This window comes from Oncorhynchus nerka, linkage group LG2 (genome assembly GCF_034236695.1).
Source record: "Oncorhynchus nerka isolate Pitt River linkage group LG2, Oner_Uvic_2.0, whole genome shotgun sequence".
In the NCBI taxonomy this organism is placed as follows: Eukaryota; Metazoa; Chordata; class Actinopteri; order Salmoniformes; family Salmonidae; genus Oncorhynchus; species Oncorhynchus nerka.
The window spans coordinates 99,328,595-99,336,649 of record NC_088397.1 but is presented as its reverse complement, the minus strand read 5'-3'; the positions used below and the strand labels follow the sequence as shown (position 1 = coordinate 99,336,649).

The 8,055-nt window shown below is 47.3% G+C and overlaps 1 long non-coding RNA gene across 1 annotated transcript; it reads right to left on the bottom strand.

Annotated features, from left to right (window-relative positions):
* Window positions 1-5,617: 5,617 nt before the first annotated feature.
* On the bottom strand, window positions 5,618-7,315 carry LOC115126593 (uncharacterized). Its single transcript, XR_010464512.1, has 2 exons — window positions 7,150-7,315; window positions 5,618-7,098 (listed from the first exon to the last, which is right to left on the bottom strand). It is a non-coding gene; the product is annotated as an uncharacterized LOC115126593 (long non-coding RNA).
* Window positions 7,316-8,055: the final 740 nt, after the last annotated feature.

The window sequence follows — 8,055 nt, the reverse complement described above, 5'->3', positions numbered from 1 at the left end:
GAGGAGAGGGGAGAGAGCAGAGGAGAGGGGAGAGAGCAGAGGCGAGGGGGAGAGGAGAGGAGAGAGGAGAGGAGAGGGGAGAGAGCAGAGGAGAGGGGAGAGAGCAGGGGGGAGAGAGCAGAGGAGAGAAGAGAGAGCAGAGGAAAGGCGAGAGAGCGGAGGATAGGGGCGGAGGAGGAGAAGGAATGAGAGGAGAGAAGAGAGAGGAGAGGAGAGGGAAGAGGGAAGAAGAGGGGAGGAGAGGGAAGAAGAGGGGAGGAGAGGGAAGGAGAGGGGAGGAGAGAAGATGGGAAGAGAGAGGGGAGGAAAGGTGGAGGGGAAATAAGAGGAGAGGGGGAGAGCAGTGGGAGTGGCTATCCTGGCCAGAGGTAACATTCACACAACATAACTACAGATCAACGAGGGTTGATATACTGACCACAACATAACTCCAGATCAACGAGGGTTAATATACTGACCACAACATAACTACAGATCAGTGAGGGTTAATATACTGACCACAACATAACTTAATTGTTGACTGCAGGCTGTCACCCTCACACAGAGAGAGAGAGAGGGAGGAGAGGAGAGAGAGAGAAAGAGAGGGAGAGAGACAGAGAGAGTGAGGGGAGTGAGAGAGAGAGAGGAGAGGAGAGTGAGCAAGAGAGGAGAGAGAGAGAGAGAGAGAGAGAGAGAGAGAGAGAGAGAGAGAGAGAGAGAGAGTGAGCAAGAGAGGAGAGACAGAAAGGAGAGTGAGACAGAGGAGTGAGGGGAGGAGAGAGAGAGATAGAGGAGAGTGAGCAAGAGAGGAGAGAGGGAGAGAGAGAGAGAAAGGAGAGAGACAAAGGAGAATGAGGGGAGAGAGAGAGAGAGAGAGTGAGAGATAGAGGAGAGTGAGCAAGAGAGGAGAGAGGGAGAGGGGGAGAGAGAGACAGCGAAAGAGGAGTGAGAGAGATCGAGCGACAGAGAGAGAGGGGAGGGAAAAGAGAGAGAGAGAGGGAGAGAGAGAGCGACAGAGGAGAGAGATGAGGGAGAGAGACAGAGATGAGGGAGAGAGATGAGGGAGAGAGAGGGAGAGAGACAGCGAGAGAAAGAAAGAGAGGGCGGGTAAGCAGGAGAGAGGATCAACCAGTTTCGTCACATCACTCAACTGTGTGTGTGTGTGTGTGTGTGTGCACAGGTGTTTGCGCAGGTGCGCATGGGTGTTATCATGTGTGTGTATCAGAGTTTCACTCAGTCAGGGTGACTCATGTAAATATACAGTTGATCTGTCTACAACTGATATCATGATATGAATGGAGCAACTGAGACTGGCTCTTAGTCAGGGTACTGAGACATCTCTATGGAGTTGGTCTACACGGACAAGTTCTGGCCTGGTTTAGATCTTATCTGTCGGAAAGATATCAGTTTGTCTCTGTGAATGGTTTGTCCTCTGACAAACCAACTGTAAATGTCGGTGTTCCTCAAGGTTCCGTTTTAGGACCACTATTGTTTTCACTATATATTTTACCTCTTGGGGATGTTATTCGAAAACATAATGTTAACTTTCACTGCTATGCGGATGACACACAGCTGTACATTTCAATGAAACATGGTGAAGCCCCAAAATTGCCCTTGCTAGAAGCATGTGTTTCAGACATAAGGAAGTGGATGGCTGCAAACTTTCTACTTTTAAACTCGGACAAAACAGAGATGCTTGTTCTAGGTCCCAAGAAACAAAGAGATCTTCTGTTGAATCTGACAATTAATCTTAATGGTTGTACAGTCGTCTCAAATAAAACTGTGAAGGACCTCGGCGTTACTCTGGACCCTGATCTCTCTTTTGAAGAACATATCAAGACCATTTCAAGGACAGCTTTTTTCCATCTACGTAACATTGCAAAAATCAGAAACTTTCTGTCCAAAAATGATGCAGAAAAATTAATCCATGCTTTTGTCACTTCTAGGTTAGACTACTGCAATGCTCTACTTTCCGGGTACCCGGATAAAGCACTAAATAAACTTCAGTTAGTGCTGAATACGGCTGCTAGAATCCTGACTAGAACCAAAAAATTTGTTCATATTACTCCAGTGCTAGCCTCTCTACACTGGCTTCCTGTCAAAGCAAGGGCTGATTTCAAGGTTTTACTGCTAACCTACAAAGCATTACATGGGCTTGCTCCTACCTATCTCTCTGATTTGGTCCTGCCGTACATACCTACACGTACGCTACGGTCACAAGACGAGGCCTCCTAATTGTCCCTAGAATTTCTAAGCAAACAGCTGGAGGCAGGGCTTTCTCCTATAGAGCTCAATTTTTATGGAACGGTCTGCCTACCCATGTCAGAGACGCAAACTCGGTCTCAACCTTTAAGTCTTTACTGAAGACTCATCTCTTCAGTGGGTCATATGATTGAGTGTAGTCTGGCCCAGGAGTGGGAAGGTGAACGGAAAGGCTCTGGAGCAACGAACCGCCCTTGCTGTCTCTGCCTGGCCGGTTCCCCTCTTTCCACTGGGATTCTCTGCCTCTAACCCTATTACAGGGGCTGATTCACTGGCTTACTGGGGCTCTCTCATGCCGTCCCTGGAAGGGGTGCGTCACCTGAGTGGGTTGATCCACTGTTGTGGTCATCCTGTCTGGGTTGGCGCCCCCCCTTGGGTTGTGCCATGGCGGAGATCTTTGTGGGCTATACTCAGCCTTGTCTCAGGATGGTAAGTTGGTGGTTGAAGATGTCCCTCTAGTGGTGTGGGGCTGTGCTTTGGCAAAGTGGGTGGGGTTATATCCTTCCTGTTTGGCCCTGTCCGGGGGTGTCCTCGGAGGGGGCCACAGTGTCTCCTGACCCCTCCTGTCTCAGCCTCCAGTATTTATGCTGCAGTAGTTTATGTGTCGGGTGGCTAGGGTCAGTTTGTTATATCTGGAGTACTTCTCCTGTCCTATTCGGTGTCCTGTGTGAATCTAAGTGTGCGTTCTCTAATTCTCTCCTTCTTTCTCTCTCTCGGAGGACCTGAGCCCTAGGACCATGCCCCAGGACTACCTGACATGATGACTCCTTGCTGTCCCCAGTCCACCTGGCCGTGCTGCTGCTCCAGTTTCAACTGACCTGAGCCCTAGGACCATGCCCCAGGACTACCTGACATGATGACTCCTTGCTGTCCCCAGTCCACCTGACCGTGCTGCTACTCCAGTTTCAACTTCCACCTGACTGTGCTGCTGCTCCAGTTTCAACTGTTCTGCCTTATTATTATTCGACCATGCTGGTCATTTATGAACATTTGAACATCTTGGCCATGTTCTGTTATAATCTCCACCCGGCACAGCCAGAAGAGGACTGGCCACCCCACATAGCCTGGTTCCTCTCTAGGTTTCTTCCTAGGTTTTGGCCTTTTCTAGGGAGTTTTTCCTAGCCACCGTGCTTCTACACCTGCATTGCTTGCTGTTTGGGGTTTTAGGCTGGGTTTCTGTACAGCACTTTGAGATATGAGCTGATGTACGAAGGGCTATATAAATACATTTGATTTGGAGACGGACCAGTGGATCGTGATCGAGGGAATATTGTTCACAAGCTAATATCGTCACCCATCAGACTATTCTTGATTCAATCTTGTCTTTACATATACTAAATAATATGCGTGTTGGAATAAACCATTATCATACAGCTGTATCGAAACAGGGGGAAAATACATGCCATCTATGCACTTAAATATCGACTGGAGGACGCTTTTCATGCCAGCCAGTTAGGCTATACTCCTGTTGTAAAGAGAAGCAATGTGCTTCATATTAAGAAGGTTGAGAAATTTAGTAGGCCTAGCCTATAGAAAGCTGATGGGATACTCCTCTTTTTATTAGAGGCCATCACTCTGTTTTCTCACACAATTGCATAACCTATAGAAATGTTGTGCAACATGGGCTCTCATGAAGTGTTTGATTAGATTTTCGATACATTTGCATTGATGTCAGAGTGATTAGAGGGACAATAGAGTGCTGAGTACCAGGCAGTTAACAAGTTTGGTAGGCTACTAATGACCATAAGCAGCATCAGAGCTTGGAGAAGCATAATTACTGTGACTGAATAGTCACGTGGAATTTGACTGCCTTCATGACTCGTGACCGCTGGTGTTGCAGTAATACAGTCATCATAACAGCCCTACCTCTGAACATCTACAAGGCGCTTGGTAGTGAAGACCAACTAACGTTCTACAAGGGGCTAGGTAGTTAAGACTAACTAATGTTCTACAAAGCGCTCGGTAGTTAAGACTAACTAACGTCCTACAAGGGGCTCGGTAGTTAAGACTAACTAACGTTCTACAAGGGGCTCGGTAGTTCATTAAGACTAACGTTCTACAAGGGGCTCGGCAGTGAAGACTAACGTTCTACAAGGGGCTCGGCAGTTAAGACTAACGTTCTACAAGGGGCTCGGTAGTTAAGACTAACGTTCTACAAGGGGCTCGGTAGTTCATTAAGACTAACGTTCTACAAGGGGCTCGGTAGTTAAGACTAACGTTCTACAAGGGGCTCGGTAGTTAAGACTAACTAACGTCCTACAAGGGGCTCGGTAGTTAAGACTAACGTCCTACAAGGGGCTCGGTAGTTAAGACTAACGTCCTACAAGGGGCTCGGTAGTTAAGACTAACGTCCTACAAGGGGCTCGGCAGTTAAGACTAACGTCCTACAAGGGGCTCGGTAGTTAATTAAGACTAACGTCCTACAAGGGGCTCGGTAGTTAAGACTAACGTCCTACAAGGGGCTTGGCAGTTAAGACTAACGTTCTCCAAGGGGCTCGGCAGTTAAGACTAACGTCCTACAAGGGGCTCGGCAGTTATGACTAACGTCCTACAAGGGGCTCGGCAGTTAAGACTAACGTTCTCCAAGGGGCTCGGCAGTTAAGACTAACGTCCTACAAGGGGCTCGGTAGTTAAGACTAACGTCCTACAAGGGGCTCGGCAGTTAAGACTAACGTCCTACAAGGGGCTCGGCAGTTAAGACTAACGTCCTACAAGGGGCTCGGTAGTTAAGACTAACGTTCTACAAGGGGCTCGGCAGTTAAGACTAACGTTCTACAAGGGGCTCGGTAGTTAAGACTAACGTCCTACAAGGGGCTCGGTAGTTAAGACTAACGTCCTACAAGGGGCTTGGTAGTTAAGACTAACGTTCTACAAGGGGCTCGGCAGTTAAGACTAACACCCTACAAGGGGCTCGGTAGTTAAGACTAACGTTCTACAAGGGGCTCGGTAGTTAAGACTAACGTTCTACAAGGGGCTCGGTAGTTAAGACTAACGTCCTACAAGGGGCTCGGCAGTTAAGACTAATGTTCTACAAGGGGCTCGGCAGTTAAGACTAACGTCCTACAAGGGGCTCGGCAGTTAAGACTAACACCCTACAAGGGGCTCGGCAGTTAAGACATGTCCGTGCTCTGAACTCTGTAATAAGTTTTATCCTGCTGACCATATAGAGACTCAGCAGGATCTCATGGTGCACACAGCTGAGTACGTGCCTACATGGGCAGAGCAGCTGCGTTATAAGGAGGGTCTGTGAGGGTCAGTTGCCCACCCACCCAACCCACCCATACCATACCACACCCCACACTGCTGGGGAGAGGGAATGTGGTGTGTAGCAGTGTAACACCGACACAACAGGACAGAAATGTGAGGAACATGACCGTTTCGGTTAATATTTTATTACAGCTCAACGCTTAACAGTAGGTCTTCATCTCAGTGTTGAAACAGTTTCATGTGATTCCATCAAACAGCCTACAACGCACATCACCACCGTTACCGCTATAAACACATCGTCAACCTTCATTTATGCTTTTAAAAACCCTCTCGTCTTGAGTAACAAAAAAAAAAGCTATAAAAAAAAAAATCATTTCTATAAAAAAAAAAAATAAAGAAAAAAAGGAAGGAATAAGTCAAAATAAAAACAAACCCTGTCGTTGAGTGAAGGAGGTTGAACCCTGAACTATAACCTCTGTGGCCTGGTCCATACAACATGCACCTGATGCATACATGTCGTCTGTGTGTGTGTGTGTGTGTGTGTGTGTGTGTGTGTGTGTGTGTGTGTGTGTGTGTGTGTGTGTGTGTAGTGACAGCACCATTAACACAATGTGTGTGTCTAGGAGTATCAGCTGTGTCCGTGATCTTGGTCTGCCAGAGCCCTGAGAGTGAGAGACTGAGCTGCACTTCCTGACCTCATGCTAAATGTATAACCACATTACAGATACATATTTCACACAGAAACATAAAGAATTTGAAAAGAAAAAAATCAAAACACAGACTATTTGAAATGTTGATATTTTTTTTGTAAAAAACGTTTTTGAGTGCAAATGTTTACTGTTAAATTCTAAAATCGTTTTGTTGTTGATGTTTTTGCCTTCTCACTTTTGTTGAATATTTCCCACTTGTAAACATGTTTCCCGTGCCAATAAAGCCCCTTGAGAGCGAGAACGTCTTTTAAATCAGCCTCCACCATCTCAGGATGTAGAAATGTATTGTGTAGAACAAACACAGTCAGGTCTGTTATGTAGAACAGGGAGTCGTTCCAGCTGTAGTTAATCTATTTCTATCTGCAACGTTCTGGACGCTTCACGTCAATGATAAAGCCCCCCGCAGCTGACAGAGAGTATGATGTCACTCTTCTGTCTCCTTTAACCTCTCCTACTGCCCCTCCCCGACAACACCATGGCAACCACGGCAGGCTCCATAGCGACCACTGAGTGACAGGGAGGTGTGGCATGTGCTACTTCTTTCCTCTCGCCTTTCAGTGTAACATCCATCCCTCCCTCCCCAGGCTACTGTAAACGACAGAGATATTACCCACATTAGTGTTAAAGAGCCGCACTCTCCCTCTCCTCCCCCCACCACATACCAACAGGGAGCGATAACGAGAAATAAACAACCCTGATTTAATAAACATTGTGATTTAGCAGAGAGATAGCCCAGTCTCTGGCTCAGCTCAGTGATCTAACGAGGTGGTCTGTGATGAAAGATATGTTTCTGTGCAGCAGTGTAGGAGCAGAGAGGTTCCTGTCTCTTCAGAAGGACCTGTCTCAACAACATGTAGGTGCAGAGAGGTTCCTGTCTCTTCAGAAGGACCTGTCTCATCAACATGTAGGAGCAGAGAGGTTCCTGTCTCTTCAGAAGGACCTGTCTCAACAACATGTAGGTGCAGAGAGGTTCCTGTCTCTTCAGAAGGACCTGTCTCATCAACATGTAGGTGCAGAGAGGTTCCTGTCTCTTCAGAAGGACCTGTCTCATCAACATGTAGGAGCAGAGAGGTTCCTGTCTCATCAACATGTAGGTGCAGAGAGGTTCCTGTCTCATCAACATGTAGGTGCAGAGAGGTTCCTGTCTCTTCAGAAGGACCTGTCTCATCAACATGTAGGAGCAGAGAGGTTCCTGTCTCTTCAGAAGGACCTGTCTCATCAACATGTAGGTGCAGAGAGGTTCCTGTCTCCTCAGAAGGACCTGTCTCATCAATATGTAGGAGCAGAGAGGTTCCTGTCTCATCAACATGTAGGAGCAGAGAGGTTCCTGTCTCTTCAACATGTAGGAGCAGAGAGGTTCCTGTCTCCTCAGAAGGACCTGTCTCATCAACATGTAGGAGCAGAGAGGTTCCTGTCTCTTCAGAAGGACCTGTCTCAACAACATGTAGGTGCAGAGAGGTTCCTGTCTCTTCAGAAGGACCTGTCTCAACAACATGTAGGTGCAGAGAGGTTCCTGTCTCATCAACATGTAGGAGCAGAGAGGTTCCTGTCTCATCAACATGTAGGTGCAGAGAGGTTCCTGTCTCTTCAACATGTAGGTGCAGAGAGGTTCCTGTCTCAACAACATGTAGGAGCAGAGAGGTTCCTGTCTCAACAACATGTAGGTGCAGAGAGGTTCCTGTCTCATCAACATGTAGGTGCAGAGAGGTTCCTGTCTCATCAACATGTAGGAGCAGAGAGGTTCCTGTCTCTTCAGAAGGACCTGTCTCATCAACATGTAGGAGCAGAGAGGTTCCTGTCTCTTCAGAAGGACCTGTCTCATCAACATGTAGGAGCAGAGAGGTTCCTGTCTCATCAACATGTAGGAGCAGAGAGGTTCCTGTCTCATCAACATGTA